Here is a 25,076-nt window from a genome sequence, read left to right on the forward strand (position 1 = left end):
GCGACCCAAGAGGAGAGAACACATCTTCGCATCTGTCCACAGCCTTGACCTCCAACATTTAGATATGGAGGAAACAGACTAGAGGCAGACTTATCTTGCTATTTGGCCTTAGCTCTAATGACTGAGCTGTGATTGTCTGTTTCTTCCTGTGGTAGGGGGGCCTGTGTGAGAAAAAGCACCAATCACATATATACCTGTGTACATGCATTTCTGTATGATGGAACATTATCTTACAAAAGATCCAACTTTAAATAAGGGGGGAAAATTAGTACCTATAAAGTGCTTTTCTCTTGCAGGTAACTAGGAATCAACCTTTCACTGAATCCTGGCATCCTATCTGCCCTGGAAGCATGCATTAGTTACCTATTACATAACAAACCACCCAAAACTTAATAGCTCATGATTGAGTTCATCAGCCATTTAGGCTGAGTTCAACTGAGCTGTTCTTGTCACAACTGGACTCCTTCATGTATGTATGGCCAGCTGCTGGTTGACTAGGTGGCTCTGCTTCTGGGGATGAGATGGCTATCAACAGTGGCACCTTCCTTCTCCCCACCATGGTATGTCATCCTCTAGCTGGCTAACATGGCTTAATCTCATAAAGACAGCAAGGTTCTGAGAAAAACAGAAGCATTTAAGACCTTTTGAGCCTAGACCCAAAACTAGCACAAAAGCTGTCACGTTCGCAGTTGATAAGGTCTGGCTGTGTCCCCAGCCAAATCTCAACTTGAATTGTATCTCCTAGAATTCCCACGTGTTGTGGGAGGGACCCGGGGGAGAGGGTAATAGCATCATGCGGGCGGGTCTTTCTCATGCTGTTCTCATATGAGTGAAAAAGTCTCACGAGATCTGATGGGTTTATCAAGGGTTTCCACTTTTGCTTCCTCCTCCTTTTTCTCTTGCCGCCACCGTGAGAGAAGTGCCTTTTGCCTCCCGTCAGGATTCCGAGGCCTCCCCAGCCATGTGGAACTGTAAGTCCAGTTAAACCTCTTTTTGTTCCCATGTTTAGGAATGTCTTTATCAGCAGTGTGAAAACGCACTAATACAACAGTTTTCTATAACCAGAGCAAATAGTCCCAGCCAGATGCAAGGTTTGGGAAACATTCCGCCTCTTGATGGGAGGGGCAGTAAAAGCCCACGGTAGAAAGCATAGATACAGAGAGGAATGAAGAATTGCTGCTGTTTCTGCAATCTGTATTAGTCTACCCTTTTTTGCAGAAGAGGTTTGTATGACTCTTTCAAGTCAAGAACCTTGCCCAAAGCCCCACAGCTACTAAGCAGCTGGGCTAGTACTGAGGATCAACTCTGCCTGGTTCTGCAGCCCTTACTCCTGCATAGACCACACTGCTCATGCAGCTTCCCGAGGCCTGCGAGGTTCTGGAGAGTGACTTTTCTGCAATAGAAGCAGAATTCCTTTTAGATTTGGGTCCATATGGTGCTGTTTATCACTGGGAATAATCAATCACCTCAAGAAATTGCAGAAGCTTCTTGGAAGGACCTGGAATAATTTGGGGGAAATGGCTGATAGATGACTTTAGGAAATCAAAGTCCAACAACAGAGGAGCAATTTTAAAACAGAATATATCCTATATGTCTGTAAATGCTTTCATGCCTGTTTGGTATTTGTAGGCTGTTTATAATTTTCAACACTGACTTAAAGTACTGTGACTGAAACAACTTCTTACCCTGAAATCAAGTGACTTAAAGATACATCTGCTGAGAAGCCTTTTTTTTTTTTTTTTTCCTGCAGCAATTTATCCAAATAGCTGAGTCCATCTTGGAGGTGTCCTTTGATTTTTAACAGGGAAGAGCTATTTTTCAAGCCCCTAAACTCAGGAGCAGCCATGTGGCAAATCCCATCAGTATGCATGGAAACCAGCTACAGTGAATGCATTCATTACCCGGAATCAATTGTTCTCACCCCTGCTGCATGTAAAATCACCTGGGCGGGGAATGGCATTTAGAATTTCCCAAACCCAAGTTGCCACAGACCAGATAAATGAGAATCCCTGGAGTGGGCCTGGGCAACATTGTGGCTTAAAGTTGTGGCTTAAAGCTCTCTGGGGGATTAGAGTGTGGCCCAGACCCCAAACCACTGCTTTAACTTTTTTTAACTTTTAAGTTCAGGGGCACAGGTGCTGGTTTGTTATATTGGTAAACTCATATCATGGGGGTTTGTTGTACAGATTATTTCATACCCAGGGCCTCACCAGAAGCCAAGCAGATGTTAATGCCATGTTTGTACAGCCCGCAGAACCATGAGCCCATTAAACCCCTTTTCTTTACAAATTATCCAGCCTCAGAAAATTGTACCAGGAGTGAAGTGTTGCTATAAAGACACCTGAAAATGTGGAAATGACTTTGAAACTGGGTAATGGGCAGAGACTGGAAGAGTTTGGAAGGCTCAGAAGAAGACAGGAGGATGAGGGAAAGTTTGGAACTTCTTAGAGACTGGTTAAATGGTTGTGTTCAAAATGCTAACAGTGGTAAGGATAGTGAAGTCCAGGCTGATGAGGTCTCAGATGGAAATGCAGAACTCATTGGGAACTGGATCAAAGGTCACTCTTGTTATGCTGTGGCAAAGAGCATTGCTGTATTGTGTTCATACTCTAGCAATCTGTGGAAATTTGTACTTAGGAGTGATGATTTAGAGTATCTGGTGGAAGTAATTTCTAAGCAGCAAAACATTCAAGGCACGACCTGGCTCCTTCTAACCGTCTACACTCAGATGCAGGAGCAAATAAATGACTGAAAGCTGGAATTTATATTTAAAGAGGACACAAAATGTAAAAGCTTGGAAAACTTGCAGCCTGGCCAAGTGACAGAGCAAGAAAAAGCATTATCAGGAGAGGAATTCAAGAAGGCTATGGAGCAACTTCTTGCTAGAGAGGTTTGCATGAATAAAAGGGAGGCAGGTGCTGATAACCAAGACAATGAGAAAAAGGCTTCAAATGTATTTCAGGGATCTTTGGCCCTTCTCATCAGGTGTAGAGGACCCAGGCCTAGGGCCCCACTCCCCTGTGCAGCCTCAGGACATTATTCTCTGCATCCAGGCCACTCAGAGGGGCCCAGGTACAGCTCAGGCCACTGCTTCAGAGGGTGGAAACCATAAGCCTTGGCAGCTTCCAAGTGGTGTTAACCATTTAGGCACATTGAGATGGAGTGTTGCTCCATTGCCCAAGCTAGAATGCAGTGGTGTAATCTCGGCTCACTGCAACCTCCACCTCCCCCATTCAAGCAATTCTCCTGTAATTGCATTGAATTGATAGATCAATTTTTTTAGTGTTTCAAGCTTCACAATATTAGGTCTTCCAATGTATGAACATGGGATTTCTCCCCCATTTACTTTGGTCGTCTTTAACTTCTTCGAGTGATGTCTTGTAGTGTTAAGTGTCCAAGTCTTGCACTTTTTGGTTGCTGGTATTCCTAGGAATTTTATTCTTTTTACAGAATTGTTCCCTTATATCCTGTTTGTACTGCTCATTGGTGGTTGTAGAAATACAGCTGATTTTTGTGTATGGGACTTGTGCCCCGAACTCTGTTGAACTCATTTATTGGGCATAATTGTGTGTGTGTGTGTGTGTGTGTGTGTGTGTGTCTCCCTTAGAATTTTCTACATACAAGATGCGGTTTTCTGTAAATAGAGATACTTTTGCTTAGTTTTTTCCAAACTGGATGACTTTTATTTCATTTTCTTGTCATATTACTTTGGCTATAGCTTCAGTGAAATGTTGCATAGAAGTGGTGGGTGTGGACATCCTTTTCTTTTTCCTGATCTTAGGGGAAAACATCCAGGTTTGCACAGTTACATATAGTGTTCACTGTGAGTAGATGCCCTTTATCAGGCTGAGAAGATTCCCTTCTGTTCCTCCGTGTGCCAACCCAAAGCTGGGAAGCCTTTGAGTGGTTGGAGAACACTTGAATTCTTCATCCTCTGAGCCCAGAGATGGAGGGTGCACCTCAGCCTGTGTTCAACCATACCGTCTTGGGTCCCTGAAGCAGCACAGTTTTCAGTGTTGTCCTACAGAGCATCTCAGGGACACATCTCATTCTAGTCTCCCTTCCCCCTCTACAGGCTTGTCTCCTGCTCTGGGTCCTAGATGGGCACAGAGACGACCCATTATAACCCTTCCTAGGGACCAAGGGCCAAGATCTCCTTCTGCCCCAAACATATCCTCCCACGGGGAAGAAGCAGGAGTCCACAATTCTAGCCAAGACAGACTGAATCCCACTGAGACACAGCTGGGGCTCCCTGTGTACTAATGAGAGATACTCACTCACTCACTCATTCATTCACTCGTCTTCATTCATTCATACACACTGCTAGTGACTCCTTCATTAATCAGTTCAACAACTGTTTCTGAAATGCGAGCTAGGCCTGGCACACTGTTACAGCGGTGGCAGTAGTAAGCCATCAGGGAGGGAGGGGAAGCACATGTGGCCAGTTTACCAATGAGACAGAGGCTGAAAGAAAAGAGCCAGTGAGACCAAGGCTGAGGGTGGATAATTTATTTAGTGCTGCACCCAGGTGCATTTTGGATTTCTACAGATACATGTGATCATTTGGGTTGCAGGACATCCTTCTGCAAATGGAGCTCCTGGCAGACACAGGAAAGAAAAGTTTGCTGTCTCCCATGGAATTATCAAGAAGGGGAATTCCAGGCTCTTGCTTGTCATGAGGGCCGCCCCCAGTGCAGTCTGGCTCAGACATATGGGGGCATGTGGGAAGGAGGGTCCAAAGTACAAGGGGCATGTGATACCCTTACAGTGAATGGGCAGGGAGTGGTTCATTCCACTTCCTCAAGGGCTGGAAAAAGAAACCCTGAGCCAGGGGACTCATTGCTCTGCTCCAGAATAGGATGTGCTTGAGGGATACTCACTTGTTGGGAAGCACAGATCTTCAGGAGCTACCTGAGGTTTCCCACTAGAGCCTCAGATCTTGCACTGGCAGCACACAGGGACACAGCAGCTGGACTGGGAGCAGCAGGGTTTGCAGCAGCTGGACTGGCAGCAGGATGACCCACAGCCTGAGGAGCAACAGGGCTTGCAGCAGCTAGACTGGCAGCAGCAGGGTTTGCAGCAGCTGGACTGGCAGCAGGATGACCCACAGCCTGAGGAGCAGCAGGACTTACAGCAGCTGGACTGGCAGCAGCAGGGCTTACAGCAACTGCACTGGGAACAGCCACAAGAACCACAGCCTCCCTTAGAGCCACCACTAGAGCCACAGCCACAGCCTCCCTTGGAGCCCCCACAAGATCCACAGCCCCCCTTGGAGCCTCCACAGGAGCCACAGCTGGAGCAGGAACAGGCTGGGACACAGCAGCACACAGGTTTGCAGCAGCAGACGGGCACACAGCCGCTGGAGCCACAGCCCCCACAACTGGAGCCACAGCCCCCACAGCCAGAGCCACAGCCCCCACAGCTGGAGCCACAGCCCCCACAGCCGGAGCCACAGCCTCCGGAACAGCCACAGCAGCCCATGATTCTGGTGGATTGAGGGTGGAGCAGGTAGAGGAACAGGTGAGAGGGAGGTACAGATGTGGAACTCCCGAGCCTGGGCTCTTTATACACCTGTCTAGGGGTCAGGTGGGTCACAGGGGCCCTTCCTTGTTCCTCCTAAAGTTCTTTCCCAGGAAACTTGTGTGTCATTTAAAATAACAAAAATACTGTGTTTCCTTGTGACACACTTCCTCCTCCTATGTGGTTTTCCGCTCTAAATCCTCAGGGTCCAAGTCCTCCCCTCCGTGGACTCCCAGGAATGAGTGAAACCTGGTCTGTTTCTGCCCCGCCCTCTGACCCCAGCCTTCTGCCCCTGTTTTCTCTTCCCTTCAGGGCACTGTTCTCACCACCTGTGCTCCCCAGGGCTCTGTCCCCACCAGGCGATGGGGTGCTGCGAATTCCCTTTTCTCTCCTTCACTTTTCTGCCCCTGCTTCCTGCAACCCTGATCTTTCTCAGTGCTCCCTAAAGGCATGGAACGCTTGGGGCTCCTCCCAGCTCTCCTTCCTGTCCGGCTTTCCTGGGTGAGCGACTGGATGCCTTGTGGGGAGGTCCTCGGCTCTCCTGCCCCGCTCATTTCTAGAGGGCAGCACCTGGTTCCGTACCCGGCAGGAACCTCACAACCTATCGGGTCTCAGACCCACTGTCCTCCCTGCCTGGGCATTAGGGAGTTCCCGCCCAAACCCTCCAAAGAGAACCCTGGGAGGAGGTGGCAGGTGGTTGTGGACCTGAACTCTAGGAATCTGGGATTCTTGTCTGACACACCAGCCCTCGGACATGGCTTCGCATTTCCTCTGATGTCCAGCAGGCCTCTCCCTGCCCTGGTGCAGTCTGCGCCTTCCCATTCCCCCAGGCCTGGCAGCAGCCAGGGCCCCGTCTCTCCCGGGAAGGGCTCAGCACTCCCCGGAGCTCAGTTCCTTGGAGTTTCTCTGTGTCCTCGCCTCCAGTGGGTTGTAAAACTCTCTGTGCCCTCGTGGATGCTTTTGGGTTTTTCTAGCTCATTTTAATTGATGTGATGAGAGCAATGGTTTCTGGTGACTTTCTATGTTTGAGTCAGAGCGGAATCTCCATTGTCTCACACACACACGCACACGCACACTCACATAGACACACATGCATAGACACACACTCACACACATTTGAAGTTGTATTACAGAAGAGAAAAGGAACACACACATCTCAAAGGAAGCCATGCCTCTCAAAATCGAGATGTGTGATGAACACAGCAGGTCACCAACCTGCCACAGAGACAGGATGTGGGAGCTACAAGGGGGTCTGTGGCTCCTGTGGGGGCTCCAAGGGGAGTTGTGACTCCTGTGGTGGCTCTAAGAGGGGCTGCGGTCCTTGAGGCTGCTCCCAGTGCAGTTGCTGGAAGCCCTCTTGCTGCTTCCCAGGTTGTGGGTCATCCTGCTGCCAGTCCAGCTGCTGACTCCCCGAAGGGAAGAAGAAGCCAGAACAGTCAGGGAGCTGACAGGCAGACCGGAGCCTGGGGGAGCTGGGCTCTCCAGAATGGCAGGAGGGACAGAGACACTGTCCAGCAGCCTCCTGCCCGCAGACCTGATAAAGAACAAGACCTTGGCCATGCTGAATTTCACTCCTGAACTAGAAGAGCCCAGAGTGTATGCATGGATAGAAACACAGACAAATAAACCATTTAAAACACTGGTAAGGCAAATCCTTCTGGAACAGCGATAGAAGGCTGTGGTCTTAGGGCAGAGGCGGGAACAGGGGAGGCTTCACTCATACCTGGAGGTTGTGGGAGGGCAGGACTTGGGCCCAGAGGGTGTAGAGAGGAAAACAATGAAGGAGGAGGAAGTGTGTCACGAGGCAACACAGTATTTTTATTCTAAATGACACACAAGTTCCCTATGGAGAGAATATCAGTAAGAACCAGGAAGGGACCATGTGTACCCCATGACCCCTAGACAGATATATAAAGAGCCCACGCCCAGGGGGCTCCACACCTGCACTTCTCTCACCTCCTCATCTACCGGCTCCACCCTCAACCCACCAGAACCATGGGCTGCTGTGGCTGCTCAGGAGGCTGTAGCTCCGGCTGTGGGGGCTGTGGCTCCGGCTGTGGAGGCTGTGGCTCCGGCTGTGGGGGCTGTGGCTCCGGCTGTGGAGGCTGTGGCTCCGGCTGTGGGGGCTGTGGTTCCAGCTGCTGTGTGCCTGTCTGCTGCTGCAAGCCTGTGTGCTGCTGTGTGCCAGCCTGTTCCTGCTCCAGCTGTGGCTCCTGTGGGGGCTCCAAGGGAGGCTGTGGCTCCTGTGGGGGCTCCAAGGGGGGCTGTGGCTCCTGTGGGGGCTCCAAGGGGGGCTGTGTCTCTTGTGGGGGCTCCAAGGGGGGCTGTGTCTCTTGTGGTGGCTCTAAGGGGGGATGTGGTTCTTGTGGCTGCTCCCAATGCAGTTGCTGCAAGCCCTGCTGTTCTTCCTCAGGCTGTGGGTCATGCTGCTGCCAGTCCACATGCAGCAAGCTCTGCTGCTCATCCTCAGGCTGTGGGTCATCCTGCTGCCAGTCCAGCTGCTGTAAGCCATGTTGCTCCCAGTCTAGTTGCTGTAAGCCCTGCTGCTGCTCCTCAGGCTGTGGGTCATCCTGCTGCCAGTCCAGCTGCTGCAAACCCTGCTGCTCCCAGTCCAGCTGCTGTGTCCCCGTGTGCTGCCAGTGCAAGATCTGAGGCTCTAGTGGGAAACCTCAGGTAGCTCCTGAAGATCTGTGCTTCCCAGCAAGTGACTACCCCTGAAGCACATCCTGTTCTGGACCAGAACAATGAGTCCCTTGGCTCAGGTCGTCTTATTCCAGCCCTTGAAGAAGTGAAATGAACTACTCCCTGCCCATTCCTTTTAAGGGTATCACATGCCCCAGAGACTTTTGCCAATCCTTCCCACATGCCCCCATATGTCTGAGCCAGACTGCACTGGGGGTGGCCCTCATGCCAAGCAAGAGCCTGGAATTCCCCTTCTTGATAATTCCATGGGAGACAGCCAACCCTTCTTTCCTGTGCCTACCAGGAGCTCCGTGGCATTTGCAGATGGATGTCCTGCAACCCAAATGATCACATGTACCTATGGAAATCCAAAATGGATCTGGGTGCAGCACTAAATAAATTCTCCACCCCTCAGCCTTGGTTTCACTGACTCTTTTCTTCCAGCCTCTGTCTCATTGGTAAACTGGCCACATGTGCTTCCCCTCCCTCCCTGATAGCTTATTGCTAACACTGCTGTAACTGTGTGCCAGGCCCAGCTCACATTCCAGAAACAGTTGTTGAACTGATTAATGAAGGAATCACTAGCAGTATGTATGAATGAATGAAGACGAGTGAATGAATGAGTGAGTGAGTGAAGATCTCTCATTGGTACACAGGGAGCCCCAGCTGTGTCTCAGTGGGATTCAGTCTGTCTTGGTTGGAATTGTGCACTCCTGCTTCTTCCCCGTGGGAGGATATGTTTGGCGGAGAAGGAGATCTTGCCCTCTGTGCTTAGGAAGGGTTATAATGGGTGGTCTCTGTGCCCATTTAGGCCTCAGAGTGGTGGTCAAGCGGGGAGAGGGGGAAGTTAGACTAGAATGAGGTGTGTCTCTGAGATACTCTGTAGGACAACACTGGAAACTGTGCTGCTTCAGGGACCCGAGAGGGTGTGGCCCAGCACAGGTTGAGGTGCGCCCTCCTTCTCTGGGCACAGAGTGACGAAAAATCCAATGTTCTTCCACCACTCACAGGCTTCTCAGCTTTGGTTTTGCACAGGGAGGAACAGAAGAGACTTTTCTCAGCCTGATAAAGGGCATCTACCCACAGTGAACACTATATGCAACTGTGCAAACCTGAATGTTTCCCCCTAAGATCAGGAACAAGAAAAGGATGTTCACACCCACCACTTCTATGCAACATTTCACTGAAGCTATAGCCAGAGTAATATGACAAGAAAATGATATAAACAGCACCCAGGCAGGAAAAAACTAGGCAAAAGTATCTTTATTTACAGAAAACTTCATCTTGTATGTAGGAAATCTTAAGGGACACATACTCACACACACACACACACACAACTATTATACCCAATAAATGAACTCAACAGAGTTCAGGGCACAAATCCTGTACACAAAAGTCAGCTGTGTTTCTACAATCACCAATGACCAATCCAAACAGGATATAAGGGAACAATTCTGTCAAAAACAGTAAAATTCTTAGGAATACCAGCAACCAAAATTCAAGACTTGGACACTTAACACTACAAGACATCACTGGAAAAAGTCAAAGAGGACCAAAGTAAATGGGGGAAAAATCCCATGTTCATGTATTGGAAGAAGAATATTGTGAAGACTGAAACACTATAAAAATTGATCTACCAGTTCAATGGAATTACATCTCAGGTTTCTTTTCTGCAGAAATTGACAAGCTGATTCTTAAATGTATGTAAATATTCAAGGAATCATAAATAGCTAAAACAATCTTGAAAAAGAAAAATAAAATTGAGGACTCACGTTTTCCAATTTCTAAATGGGCTCCAAAGCAAACAGTAATCAAGGCAGAGTGGTGCTTGTCTAAATATAGAAAGATGCATCAATGGAGTAGATTCAAGACCGTTGAGATAAACCTCACAGTTGTGGTCAGTGGATTTTCAACAAGAGTACAAAACAATTCCATGGGAAAAAGGAACCTTTTCCACAACCAATGCCGCTGAGACAACTGGATGTCCACATGCAGAAGAATGAATTTGGACCTCTACCTCTTACCATATACCAAACAACCGAACATGACAAAAACAGAAAAAATAGCTCAATGGCCTAATTGTACAAGCCAAAACTAGAGGACAGTGAGAAGAAAAACAGGTTAAACCTTATGAATGTGGAGTGTGCAACGGCTCTTAGAGAATGACACCAAAAGCACAAGGGACAAAAGGAAAAACTAGATTAACTCCATCAAAACTAATAACTTTTATGCTTCTAAGAGCACTATTAAGAAAATGAAAAGACACCAACAGAATGGGAGAAACTACTTTTGAATCACATATTTGATAATGAACTTGCATCCAGACATAAAGAATTATTAGTACTCAAATGCACAATCCAATTAAAAACTTAGCAGAGGATGTAAATAGGCATTTTCTGAAGAAGATATACAAATGGCTAATACACAGATGACTCCAACCCAACAGCAGCAGAGTATACCTTTCTCTCAGGAGCACATGGAATTTTCTCCAGGATAGACCATATGTCAGGCCACAGAACAAATTTCAACACATTTTAAATGTGAAATTATATGATGTTTTCTCCAAGCACAATGGATTAAAACTAGAAATCCATAGGAGAAGGAAAAACGGAAAATCTACAACCGTGTGGAAATTAAACAGCACACTTAACCGATGAAGCAAACAAGAAGTCACAAGAGAAATACCTAGAGACAAATGGAAGGGAAAACACAGCATACCAAAGTTTATGGATGCATCAAAAGCAGTGTGAGGTAGAAGTTTATAACCATAAACATACACATTTAAAGAGAAGACAGATCTGAAGTTAATGACCTGCTGATGAAAAAAGGCACTCTGTCAAATATCTGTGGGTTTATTCTGAGCCAAATGTGAGTGACCATGGTGAGAACACAGTCTCTAGAAGTCTTGATATCATCACCAGGTGGTTAGGCTACAACTTGATCTCATATATCTTGGGGAACAGAAGTTACAGGCAAAAACATAAATCAGTGATGAGCCCCTTTTCACAAGCTTATTAGCCATTTGTATATCTTCAGAAAATGCCTATTTAAATCCTCTGCTACGTTTTTAATTGGATTTTATGTTTGAGTACTAAGAATTCTTTATGTCTGGATGCAAGTTCATTATCAAATACATGATTTGAAAGTAGTTTCTCCCATTCCGGTGGTGTCTTTTCATTTTCTTGATAGTCCTCTTAGAAGCATAAAAACTATTAGTTTTGATAGAGTTATTTAATCTAGTTTTTCCTTTTATCCCTCGTGCTTTTGGTGTCATTCTCTAAGAGCCATTGCACACTCCAAGGTCATAAAGACATAACCTGTTTTTCTTCTCACTGTCCTCTAGTTTTGGCTTTTACTATTTTTTTTCTGTTTTTGTCTTGTTCGTGTGTTTGGTACACGGTAAGAGGTAAAGGTCCAAATTCATTCTTCTCATGTGGACATCCAGTTGTCTCAGTGGCATTGTTTGTTGAAAAGGTTCCTTTTTTCCCATGGAATTGTTTCGTACTCTTGTTGAAAATCCATTGACCACGACTGTGAGGCTTTATCTCAAGGGTCTCAAATCTATTCCATTAATGCGTCTTTCTATCTTCAGACAACCACCACACTGCCTTGATTACTGTTTGCTTTGTAGCCCATTTAGAAATCGGAAAACATGAGTTGTCAACTTTATTTTTCTTTTTCAAAGATGTTTTAGCTATTTTGGGTTCCTTGAATGTTTACATAAATTTTAGAATCAGCTTGTCAATTTCTGCAGAAAAGAAATCTGGGATGTAATTGCATTGAATTGGTAGATCAAGTTTTTTAGAGTGTTTCAATCTTCACAATATTAGGTCTTCCAACACATGAACATGGGATTTTCCCCCCATATAGTTTGGTCCTCTTTAATTTCTTCCATTGATGTCTTGTAGTGTTAAGTGTCCAAGTCTTACACTTTTTGGTTGTCTGTATTCCTAAAAATTGTACGGCCGGGCGCAGTGGCTCAAGCCTGTAATCCCAGCACTTTGGGAGGCTGAGACGGGCGGATCACGAGGTCAGGAGATCGAGACCATCCTGGCTAACACAGTGAAACCCCATCTCTACTAAAAAATACAAAAAAAAAAAAATAACCGGGCGAGGTGGCGGGCGCCTGTAGTCCCAGCTACTCGGGAGGCTGAGGCAGGAGAATGGCGAAAACCCAGGAGGCGGAGCTTGCAGTGAGCTGAGATCCGGCCACTGCATTCCAGCCTGGGCGACAGAGCAAGACTCCGTCTCAAAAAAAAAAAAAAAAAAAAAAAAAAGAATTGTACACTTTTTGACAGAATTATTCCCTTACATCCTGTTTGCATTGCTCATTGGTGGTTGTAGAAACACAGCTGACTTTTGTGTATACGAATTGTGCCCTGAACTCTTTTGAGCTCATTTATTGGGCATAATATGTGTGTGTGTGTGTGTGTGTGTATCCCTTAGGATTTTCTACATACAAGATAAGGTTTTCTGTAAATAGAGAAACTTTTGCTTAGTTTTTTCCTGCCTGGGTGCTTTTCATTTTATTTTCTTGTCTTATTACTCTGGCTATAGCTTCAGTGAAATGTTGCATAGAAGTGGTGAGTGTGGACACCCTTTCCTTTTTCCTGATTTTATGGGGAAACATCCAGGTTTTCACAGTTACGTATAGTGTTCAGTGTGGGTAGATGCCCTTTATCAGGCTGAGAAAATTCTCTTCTGTTCTTCCCTGTGCAAAACCAAAGCTGGGAAACCTGTGAGTGGTCAGAGAACACTTGGATTCTTCTTCACTCTGGGCCCAGAGAAGAAGGGCGCACCTGAGCCTGTGCTTGGCCACACCGTCTTGGGTACCTGAAGCAGCACAATTTCCAGTGTTGTCCTACAGATCATCTCAGGAGCACAGCTCATTCTAGTCTCCCTTCCTCTACGCGCTTGACCTTCACTCTGCAGCCTGGATGGGCACAAAGACCACCCATTATACCCCTTCCCAGGCACTGAGGGCTAAGATCTCCTTCTCCCCCAAACATATCCTCCCATGGGGAAGAAGCAGGAGTGCACAATTCCAACCAAGACAGACTGAATCCCACTGAGACACAGCTGGGGCTCCCTGTGTACTGAGAGATCCTTACCCATTCACTCATTCATTCACTCGTCTTCATTCATTCATACACACTGCTAGTGACTCCTTCATTAATCAGTTCAACAACTGTTTCTGGAATGCGAGCTAGGCCTGGCACACTGTTACAGCGGTGGCAGTAGTAAGCCATCAGGGAGGGAGGGGAAGCACATGTGGCCAGTTTACCAATGAGACAGAGGCTGAAAGAAAAGAGTCAGTGAGACCAAGGCTGAGGGTGTAGAATTTATTTAGTGCTGCACTCAGGTACATTTTGGATTTCTACAGATACATGTGATCATTTGGGTTGCAGGACATCCATCTGCAAATGGAGCTCCTGGCAGACACAGGAAAGAAAAGTTTGCTGTCTCCCATGGAATTATCAAGAAGGGGAATTCCAGGCTCTTGCTTGTCATGAGGGCCGCCCCCAGTGCAGTCTGGCTCAGACATATGGGGGCATGTGGGAAGGAGGGTCCAAAGTACAAGGGGCATGTGATACCCTTACAGTGAATGGGCAGGGAGTGGTTCATTCCACTTCTTCAAGGGCTGGAAAAAGAAGCCCTGAGCCAGGGGACTCATTGCTCTGCTCCAGAACAGGATGTGCTTGAGGGGTACTCACTTGTTGGGAAGCACAGATCTTCAGGAGCTACCTGAGGTTTCCCACTAGAGCCTCAGATCTTGCACTGGCAGCACACAGGGACACAGCAGCTGGACTGGGAGCAGCAGGGTTTGCAGCAGCTGGACTGGCAGCAGGATGACCCACAGCCTGAGGAGCAACAGGGCTTGCAGCAGCTGGACTGGCAGCAGCAGGGCTTACAGCAACTGCACTGGGAACAGCAACAAGAACCACAGCCCCCCTTAGAGCCACCACAGGAGCCACAGCCACAGCCTCCCTTGGAGCCCCCACAGGAGCCACAGCCTCCCTTGGAGACCCCACAGGAGCCACAGCCCCCCTTGGAACCCCCACAGGAGCCACAGCTGGAGCAGGAACAGACTGGCACACAGCAGCACACAGGCTTGCAGCAGCAGACGGGCACACAGCAGCTGGAGCCACAGCCCCCACAACTGGAGCCACAGCCCCCACAGCCGGAGCCACAGCCCCCACAGCTGGAGCCACAGCCCCCACAGCCGGAGCCACAGCCTCCGGAGCAGCCACAGCAGCCCATGATTCTGGTGGATTGAGGGTGGAGCAGGTAGAGGAACAGGTGAGAGGGAGGTACAGATGTGGAACTCCCGAGCCTGGGCTCTTTATACACCTGTCTAGGGGTCAGGTGGGTCACAGGGGCCCTTCCTTGTTCCTCCTAAAGTTCTTTCCCAGGAAACTTGTGTGTCATTTAAAATAACAAAAATACTGTGTTTCCTTGTGACACACTTCCTCCTCCTACGTGGTTTTCCGCTCTAAATCCTCAGGGTCCAAGTCCTCCCCTCTGTGGACCCCTAGGAACGAGTGGAACCTGGTCTGTTTCTGCCCCGCCCTCTGACCCCAGCCTTCTGCCCGTTTTCTCTTCCCCTCGGGGCACTGTTCTCACCACCTGTGCTCCCCAGGCCTCTGTCCCCACCAGGCGATGGGGTGCTGTGGGTTCCCTTTTCTCTCTTTCACTTTTCTGCTCCTGCTTCCTGCAACCCTGATCTTTCTCAGTGCTCCCTAAAGGCATGGAACGCTTGGGGCTCCTCCCAGCTCTCCTTCCTGTCCGGCTTTCCTGGGTGAGCGACTGGATGCCTTGTGGGGAGGTCCTCGGCTCTCCTGCCCCGCTCATTTCTAGAAGGCAGCACCTGGTTCCGTACCCGGCAGGAACCTCACAACCTATCGGGTCTCAGACCCACTGTCATCCCTGCCTGGGCATTAGGGAGTTCCCGCCCAAACCCTCCAAAGAGAACCCTGGGAGGAGGTGGCGTGTGGTTGTGGACCTGAACTCTGGGAATCTGGGATTCTTGTCTGACACACCAGCCCTCGGACATGGCTTCGCATTTCCTCTGATGTCCAGCAGGCCTCTCCCTGCCCTGGTGCAGTCTGCGCCTTCCCATTCCCCCAGGCCTGGCAGCAGCCAGGGCCCCGTCTCTCCCGGGAAGGGCTCAGCACTCCCCGGAGCTCAGTTCCTTGGAGTTTCTCTGTGTCCTCGCCTCCGATGGGTTGTAAAACTCTCTGTGCCCTCGTGGATGCTTTGGGGTTTATCTGGCTCATTTTAATTGATGTGATGAGAGCAATGGTCTCTGGTGACTTTCTGTGCTTCAGTCAGAGCGGAATCTCCATTGTCTCACACACACACACACGCACACTCACATAGACACACATGCACACACATTCACATACACACATGCACACACAGTCACACACACTGGAAATTGTATTACAGAAGAGAAGAGGAACACACACATCTCAAAGGAAGCTGTGCCTCTCAAGACAGAGATGTGTAATGCCACAGACAGAGTGTGGGGGTACCAAGAGGGGCTGTGGCTCCTGTGGGGGCTCCAAGGGGGGACTGTGACTCCTGTAGTGTCTCTAAGGGGGGCTGTGTTCCTGTGGCTGCTCCCAGTGCAGTTGCTGGAAGCCCTGTTGCTGCTCCCCAGGTTGTGGGCCATCCTGTTGCCAGTCCAGCCGCTGCAAGCCCTGCTGCTCCCAGTCAAGCTACTGACACGCTGAAGGGAAGAAGCAGCTAGAACAGTCAGGGGGCTGACAGGTGGACCACAGCCTGGGGTAGCTGGGCTCTCTAGAACAGCAGGAGGGGCAGAGACACTGTCAGCAGTCACCTGACCTCAGACCTGGTGGAGAACAAGACTTTGGCTATGCTGAGTTTCACTCCTGAACCAGAAGAGCCTAGAGTGTATGCATGGATAGAAACACTGAGACAAAGAAACCACTTAAAACACTGGTAAGGGGAATCCTTCTAGAACAGCGATAGAAGGCTGGAGTCTGAGGGCAGAGGCAGGAACAGAGGAGGCTCCACTCAATCCTGGGGGTCCTGAGAGGGGAGGATTTGGGCCCAGAGGGTGTAGAGAGGAAAACAATGCAGAAGGAGGAAGTGTGTCATGAGGCAACACAGTATTTTTATTTTAAAAGACACACAAGTTCCCTAAGGAGAGGACATCAGTAAGAACCAGGAAGGGATCATGTGCACCCCATGACCCCTAGACAGATATATAGAGAGCCCAGGCTCAGGGGACTCCACACTTGCACTTCTCTCTCACCACCTCATCTACCTGCTCCACCCTCAACCCACCAGAACCATGGGCTGCTGTGGCTGCTCTGGAGGCTGTGGCTCCAGCTGTGGGGGCTGTAGCTCCGGCTGTGGGGGCTGTGGCTCCGGCTGTGGGGGCTGTGGCTCCAGCTGCTGTGTGCCCATCTGCTGCTACAAGCCTGTGTGCTGTTGTGTGCCAGCCTGTTCCTGCTCCAGCTGTGGCTCCTGTGGGGGCTCCAAGGGGGGCTGTGGCTCCTGTGGCGGCTCCAAAGGAGGTTGTGGCTGTAGCTCTTGTGGTGGCTCTAAGGGGATCTGTGGTTCTTGTGGCTGCTCCCAGTCCAGCTGCTGTAAGCCCTGCTGCTCCTCCTCAGGCTGTGGGTCATCCTGCTGCCAGTCCAGCTGCTGTAAGCCCTGCTGCTCCCAGTCCAGCTGCTGTAAGCCCTGCTGCTCCTCAAGCTGTGGGTCATCCTGCTGCCAGTCCAGCTGCTGTAAGCCCTGCTGCTCCTCAGGCTGTGGGTCATCCTGCTGCCAGTCCAGCTGCTGTAAGCCCTGCTGCTCCCAGTCCAGCTGCTGCAAGCCCTGCTGCTCCTCAGGCTGTGGGTCATCCTGCTGCCAGTCCAGCTGCTGTAAGCCCTGCTGCTCCTCAGGCTGTGGGTCATCCTGCTGCCAGTCCAGTTGCTGCAAACCCTGCTGCTCCCAGTCCAGCTGCTGTGTCCCCGTGTGCTGCCAGTGCAAGATCTGAGGCTCTAGTGGGAAACCTCAGGTAGCTCCTGAAGATCTGTGCTTCCCAACAAGTGACTACCCCTGAAGCACATCCTGTTCTGGACCAGAACAATGAGTTCCCTGGCTCAGGGCTTCTTTTTCCAGCCCTTGAGAAAGTGGAATGAACCACTGCCCGCCCATTCTCTATAAGGGTATAACAAGCCCCGCAACTTTTGCCTCTCCTTCCCACATGCCCCCATATGTCTGAGCCAGACTGCACTGGGGGCAGCCCTCATGCCAGGAGGTGCCTGGAATTCCCATTCTTGACGATTCCATGGGAGACAGCAAGCCTTTCTTTCCTGTGCCTGCCAGGAGCTCCATGGCATTTTCAGATGAATGTCTTGCAAACCAAATGATCACATGTATCTGTAGAAATCCAAAATGCACCTGGGTGCAGCACTAAATAAATTCTACACCCTCAGCCTTGGTCTCACTGACTCTTTTCTTCCAGCCTCTGTCTCATTGGCAAACTGGTCACATGTCCTTCCCCTCCCTCCCTGATAGCTTATTGCTCCCACTGCTGTAACTGTGTGCCAGGCGCAGCTCCCATTCTAGAAACAGTTGTTGAACTCATTAATGAAGGAATCACTAGCAGTGTGTATGAATGAATGAAGACGAGTGAATGAATGAGTGAATGAGTGAGTATCTCTCAATAGTACATAGGAAGCCCCAGCTGCATCTCCGTGGGATTCAGTCTGTCTTGGCTGGAATTGTGGACTCCTGCTTCTTCCCCAAGGGAGGATATGTTTGGGGGAGAAGGAGATCCTTGCCCTCAGTGCCTAGGAAGGGGTATAATGGGTGGTCTTTGTGCCCATCCAGGCCCCAGAGGGAAGATCAAGCATGTAGAGGGGTAAGCGAGGTTAGAATGAGCTGTGCTCCTGAGATGCTCTGTAGGACAACACTGGAAATTGTGCTGCTTCAGGGACCCAAGATGGTATGGCCCAGCACAGGCTCATGTGCGCCCTCCTTCTCTGGACACAGAGTGACGAAGAATCCAAGTGTTCTCTGACCACTCACAGGCTTCCCAGCTTTGGTTTGGCGCAGGGAGGAACATAAGATACTTTTCTCAGCCTGAAAAAGGGCATCTACCCACAGTGAACACTATACGTAACTGTGAAAACCTGGATGTTTCCCCCTAAGATCAAAAGGGTGTCCACACTCACCACTTCTATGCAACAGTTCACTGAAACTGTAGCCAGAGTAATATGACAAGAAAATGAAATAAAAAGCACCCAAGCAGGAAAAAACTAAGGAAAAGTTTCTTTATTTACAGAAAACCTTATCTTGTATGTAGAAAATCCTAAGGGATACACACACACACACACACACACGCTCGCACAACTATTATGCCCAATAAATGAACTCAAGAGTGCAGGGCACAATTCGTATACACAAAAGTCAGCTATGTTTCTACAACCACCAATGAGCAATGCAAACAGGATGTAAGGGAATAATTCTATCAAAAACTATAACATTCCTAGTAATACAAGCAACGGAAAACTGCAAGACTTGGACACTTAACACTAGAAGACATCACTGGAAGAAGTTAAAGACGACCAAAGTAAATGGGAGAAAAATCCCATGATCATGTATTGGAAGACCTAATACTCTGAAGATTGAAACACTCTAAAATACTTGATCTACCAATTCAATGCAATTCCTATCAACATTCCAGGTTTCTTTTCCACAGAAATTGACAAACTGATTCTAAAATTTATGTAAACATTCAAGGGATCCTAAATAGCTAAAACAATCTTGAAAGAGAAACAAAGTTGAGGACTCATGTTTTCCAATTTCTAAATGGGTTACAAAGCAAACAGTAATCAAGGCAGCGTGGTGATTGTCTAAAGATAGAAAGATTCATTAATGGAGTAGATTTGAGACCCTTGAGATAAAGCCTCAAGGGTTTATCTGTGGTCCATTGACCAAAGTTGTGGTCAATGGATTTTCAACAAGAGTACAAAATAATTCCATGGGAAAAAAGGAACCTTTTCAACAAACAATGCTGCTGAGACAACTGGATGTCCACAAGCAGAAGAATGAATTTGAACCTTTACCTCTTACCATATACCAAACAAACAAACAAGACCAAAACAGAAAAAAATAGCTCAACGACCTAATTGTAAAAGCCAAAACTAGATGACTGTGAGAAGAAAAACAGATTAAGTCTTTATGACCTTGGAGTATGCAATGGCTCTTAGAGAATGACACCAAAAGCACAAGGAGAAAGAGGAAATCTAGATTAACTAACTACATCAAAACTAATAGATTTTATGCTGCTTTTTCTTTTTTTTTTTTTCTTTTTGAAACAGAGTCTCGCTTTGTCACCCAGGCTGGAGAGCAGGGGTGCGATCTCAGCTCACTGGAAGCTCTGCCTCCTGAATTCACGCCATTCTCCTGCCTCGGCCTCATGAGTAGCTGGGACTACAGGCGCCCGCCACCATGCCGGCTGATTTTTTTTGTATTTTTAGTAGAGATGGAGTTTCACTGTATTATCCAGGATGGTCTTGATCTCCTGACCTCGTGATCCGCTCATCTTGGCCTCCCAAAGTGCTGGGATTACAGGCGTGAACCACTGCGCCCGGCCTAGTTCTTGTGCTTCTAAGAGCACTATGAAGAAAATGAAAAGACACCAACAGAATGGGAGAAGCTACTTTCAAATAGTATATTTGATAATGAACTTGCATCTAGACATAAAGAATTCTTAGTACCCAAACATACAATCCTATTAAAAACTTAGCGGAGGATTTAAGTAGGCATTTTCCAAAGAAGATACACAAATGGCGAACGTACATGCGAAAAGGGGCTCATCACTGATTTATGTTTTTGCCTGTAACTTCTGTTCCTCAAGACATATGAAACCAAGTTGTGACCCAACCACCTTGTGATGATCTCAGGACTTCTGGAGGCTGTGTCCTGGGTCATGGTCACTCATATTTGGCTCAGAATAAACCTCCACAGATATTTGACAGAATTTGCCTTTTTTAATCAGCAGGTCATTAACTTGAGATCTGTCTTCTCTTTAGATGTGTGTGTTTATAGTTATAAACTTCTACCTCAGCACTGCTTGTGCTGCATCCATAAGTTTTGGTATGTTGTGTTTTCACTTTCATTTGTCTCTAGGTATTTCTCTTGTGACTTCTTCTTTGCCTCATTGGTTAAGAATGTCCTGCTTAATTTCCACATGATTGTAGAGTCTCCATTTTTCCTTCTCCTATGGATTTCTAGTTTTATTCCATTGTGCTTGGAGAAAACACCATATAATTTCAACATTTAAAATGTGTTGAAATTTACGTTGTGGCCTGACATATGGTCTATCCTGGAGAAAGCTCCATGTGCACCTAAGAGAAAGGTATACTCTGCTGATGTTGGGTGGAGTCATCTGTGTATGTCTTTTAGGTCTAATTTCACTATAGTGCTGTTCAAGTCTTTCATTTCCTTGTTTATCTTCAGTCTGTTGCTCTGTACGTATATATGGGCAATATCCAAAGATCATTTTTCTTTGTAGTCACCATTGTATCACATAAGATATAATAAAGTAATGACATTCTTTTTCAAACTCAGAACTATTTACCTTCAACCATACACAAAACCATATTACTACATAGCTGCACCCTCTCTACTTCATGTTATTGATGTTACAAAATACATATTTGTTTACATGTTATATAGCCACTAAGTGGCTTTATATTTAATTTTTGTGTTTTTTCTTTTAAATGTCATATATTAAAAGTGAATTTATGTACCAAAATTACATTAATATATGTTACTGTATTTTTCTATGTATTTATCTTTTTGGAGGAATTTATATTTTTATATTACTGTCTAGTATTTTTTCTTTCACCTTGGAGGATTCCTTTTAGCATTTCTTGCACAGTAGGTCTAGTAATAATGAACTTCCTTAGCTTTTATGTACTGGGAAAGCCTTAATTTCTGCTTCATTTTTGGTGGCCAGTTTTCTTGATTGATAGCTTTTTTTTCTGTCAGCATTTTGAATATACCACCCTACTCCCTTTTGGCCTGTAAAGTTTCTGCTGAGACATCTCCACAAAGTTGCTTGAAAGCTCCCTTGTGTGTGATGAGTTGTTTTCCCTTGCTGCTTTATAGATTCTTTTTCTTAGAATTCTGGCACTCTATTTAAAGTGAGTCAGTGTGGGTCTCTTTAGATTTATTCTGGTTGAAACTTCTTTATGTGTATGTCCATGTTTTCCCTAATATTTGGGAAGTCTTTGGTTATTGGTTTTTTTCTAATAAGCTCCTTCCCCTTTTCTCACTCTTCTCTTTCTTGGAATCCCGTAGTGTGTATATTATTCCACTTCCTAGCCTCCCATAAGTCCCTTGGGCTCTCTTAACTTTCCTTCATTCTGTTTAAATGTTGGCTGCTCTGACTTGATGATTTTAATGTTCCATCTTTTAGTTTGCTGCACCCTTCTGCCTCATCAAGTCTGCTGTTGAACTTCTCTAGTACATTTTTCAGTTTGGTTATTGTATTTTATAGTTCTAGAATTTATGTTTGGTTGTTGTTGATAGTTTCTGTGTCTTTGTTGTTATTCTCCTTGTGATCATGCATTGTTTTCCTGATTGCGTCTAGTCGTTCATCTATGTTTGCTCATTGATCATCTTCTGACTGTTATTTTGAATTTTTTGTCAGGCAGCTCATAGATCTGCATGTCTTTAAGGTCAGTTTCATGAGTTTTTATTTGTTTGTTTGTTTGTTCCCTTGATAGGCTCTGGTTTTCCTGTTTGTTTTGGTTTGTTTTTGTTTTTGTATGCCTTGTGATTTTTGTTGTTGTTGTTATTGTTGAGACTTGAGTGAAAAAAAAAAAAAAAACCAACCACCTCTCCCTATCTTTGTGGACTGGCTATGTGCAGGGGAAGCCCTTCACCAATCAGTCCAGCTAGAGACTCCAGGACCTGTCAAGCTTTTTCTGAGTAGATGTCTTCTTTGGGCTTGTGTGTGTGTGCTTTTCAGTTATCTCGAATTCCCTAAGCAAGTTTCCCACGCCTCTTCTCAGGAGCCCATAATCTTTCTCCCCTCTGCCAACTGTCTTAGGAGCTGAGCTTTAATATGCCATGGTGGTTGTATCTTTTTTCAGTAGCTTCCAAGAAAGACTACCAGCCTAGCAGTACTTGGAGTCAAGTGAGACACATACCAGTTCCTCTGGCTGACCCCAGGTTGCCAGAACACTGGATGCTCAGCTGACTCTTTTGTTCCTGTCTTACTCAGGATCCGCCTGCTCCTCTGCGCCTCTAGGGCAGGCACTGGATGCGGTATCCTCCCCGGGTTGAGCCCTCTTCTCCTGCAAGCAGAGACTGTGAAGATATTTGAGGCCGTGTGAACTTTGTGGTTCCTTTTGAATACCCCAAGCCTGCTGGCAGGCGTTTCCCAGTTTAGCTGACAGATCAGAACACAGAATCAGTCACTGCACAGGAAAAGGGTTGGACAGAATCACAGCAAGCGTACAGTTGATTTACAGACATGAGAGGCTTTATTGCAAGGAAATTCATTCATTATTTTGTTATTGTTTTTAAACAGATGGAAACAACAAGAAAGGAAGGAGACCTTCTTGGTCACAGGTGGGCCACAGAACAGGCAGCCGCCCAGGAAGACCTAGCATCCTGATGGTGGTTGAGGAACTGGTTTTTAGTGATCACTCAGGAACGTCGACCTGGCCTTGTGGGGTCAGACCTTGCATCTCAGTCAGCCCAGGGAGAAGAAGATGGTCCACACCCAAGTGCAGGGAACACTGTGGCAGTTGGCGGGGCACCCGCTTCCAGGCAAGGACACCTCCTGCATCAAGGAAACACGTGTTTCCGGAGTGAGGAGGCTGAAGGCAGGGCCCAGAGGAGAGCCGAGCTGTGGAAGGAGGTGTGTGCATGGATGGTGAGCTGGAGAAGGTGCAGGTGCCTCAGGGAGGATGAGTGGGATGAGCTGATTCAGGGAAACCATAACAAATGCTTTCACCAAACAGGAGAAACCTGAACGTCTGGGTTCAGAGCCTCAGATCTTACACTGGCAGCAAATGGGGACACAGCAGCTGGACTGGCAGCAGCAGGGTTTGCAGCAGCTGGACTGGGAACAGCAGGGTTTGCAGCAGCTGGACTGGGAACAGCAGAGTTTGCAGCAGCTGGACTGGCAGCAGGATGATCCACAGCCTGAGGAGCAGCAGGGCTTACAGCAACTGCACTGGGAGCAGCCACAAGAACCACAGCCTCCCTTAGAGCCACCACAGGAGCCACAGCCCCCCTTGGAGCCACCACAGGAGCCACAGCCCCCCTTGGAACCCCCACAGGAGCCACAGCCCCCTTTGGAGCCCCCACAAGAGCCACAGCCGCCCTTGGAGCCCCCACAAGAACCACAGCTGGAGCAGGAACAGGCTGGCACACAGTAGCACACAGGCTTGCAGCAGCAGACGGGCACACAGCAGCTGGAGCCACAGCCCCCACAGCCAGAGCCACAGCCCCCACAGCCGGAGCCACAGCCCCCACAGCCGGAACCACAGCCCCCACAGCCAGAGCCACAGCCCCCGCAGCCGGAGCCACAGCCCCCACAGCCAGAGCCACAGCCCCCACAGCTCCCACAACTGGAGCCACAGCCTCCAGAGCAGCCACAGCAGCCCATGGTTCTGGTGGATTGAGAGTAGAGAAGGTAGAGGAGCAGGTGAGAGGGAGATGCAGGTGTGGAGCTCCCTGAGCCTGGGCTCTTTATATACCTGTCCAGATGTCAGGCAGGACACAGGATCCCTTCCTTGTGACTGTTTACACTATTTTTCCAGAGCTGTTTTTTCCCTCTTTGCTAGTGACTTCCTCCTGGCTCAGCTGAGCATCTACTTTCTTTGTGTGCTAAATTTGTCTTTTTCCCCATTTGTTTTGGCCCCTACAATTAATACCTGAGCTCCAGGCTGTCTGGTGCTTCCCGTAAAGCCCCAGGGTGCTGGTCACCTGCTCTCTGCTGACCACATGTGACCAATGGTCAACAGCCTCTGCCCAAGTGCTCTCATCTTTCCTGTGTTGACTCCCCCAGATAATACTAATTTTATGTTTTTAGATTTCAAAATTCATCCATGGTCTTTGTATTTTATTCATGCCATTCTCAGCTTTCTGGGTATATTGGACCATTCTTTGCATTGCTGTGAAGAAATACTTGAGGCTGGGTAATTTATAAAGGAGAGAGGTTAGAATGGCTCATGGTTCTGCAGGCTGCACAAGCATGGCACCCACCTCTGCTCGGCTTCTGGGGAGGCCCTCAGGGAGCTTTTCCTCATGGCGGAAGGTGAAGCAGGGACAAGCACGCCACATGGTGAGAGTGGGAGCAAGGGGTGAGGAGGGGCCGCACACTTGTGAGCAACCAGATCTGAGTGAACACACTCATCGCCAAGGGGATGGCACTAAGCCCGTCATGAGGGATCCACCCCCATGATCCAAACACCTTCCTGCAGGCCCCTCCTTCAACACTGGGGATTGCATTACAGCAAGAGATTTGGAGGGGACATCCCAACTATATCATTATACCCCTGACCCCTCAATCTCATGTCCTTGCATTGCAAAATAGAATCATCTCTTCCCAACAGTCCTCCCAATGTCTTGACTCATTCCAACATCGAGTCCAAAGTCCAAGTTCCTTCCACCTATGAACCTGTGAAAATCAAAACACATTATTTACTTTCAAGATATAATGAGGGTAGAGGCGTTGGGTAAATATTCCCATTCCAAAAGGGAGAAATCAGATGAAAGGAAGGGGCTACAGACCCCATGCATGTCTGCAATCCAGCAGGGCAGCCATTAAATCTTAAAGCTCCAAAATAATCTCCTTGGACTCCCAGTCCCATATCCAGGGTACA

At 47.8% G+C, this 25,076-nt stretch overlaps 5 pseudogenes; 3 read left to right on the forward strand and 2 right to left on the reverse strand.

The window, feature by feature from the left end:
- Positions 1-521: 521 nt before the first annotated feature.
- Positions 522-5,620, forward strand: LOC140713225 (uncharacterized; annotated as a pseudogene).
- Positions 5,621-6,822: 1,202 nt separating this feature from the next.
- Positions 6,823-13,092, reverse strand: LOC140713230 (uncharacterized; annotated as a pseudogene).
- A 663-nt stretch (positions 13,093-13,755) lies between these two features.
- On the forward strand, positions 13,756-14,602 carry LOC140713247 (uncharacterized; annotated as a pseudogene).
- Positions 14,603-16,326: 1,724 nt separating this feature from the next.
- LOC140713286 (uncharacterized) lies at positions 16,327-17,496 on the reverse strand (annotated as a pseudogene).
- Positions 17,497-23,258: 5,762 nt separating this feature from the next.
- LOC103241868 (uncharacterized) lies at positions 23,259-24,129 on the forward strand (annotated as a pseudogene).
- The last annotated feature ends 947 nt before the right edge of the window (positions 24,130-25,076 follow it).

The sequence above is a fragment of the Chlorocebus sabaeus genome, chromosome 1, assembly GCF_047675955.1.
Source record: "Chlorocebus sabaeus isolate Y175 chromosome 1, mChlSab1.0.hap1, whole genome shotgun sequence".
In the NCBI taxonomy this organism is placed as follows: domain Eukaryota; kingdom Metazoa; phylum Chordata; class Mammalia; order Primates; family Cercopithecidae; genus Chlorocebus; species Chlorocebus sabaeus.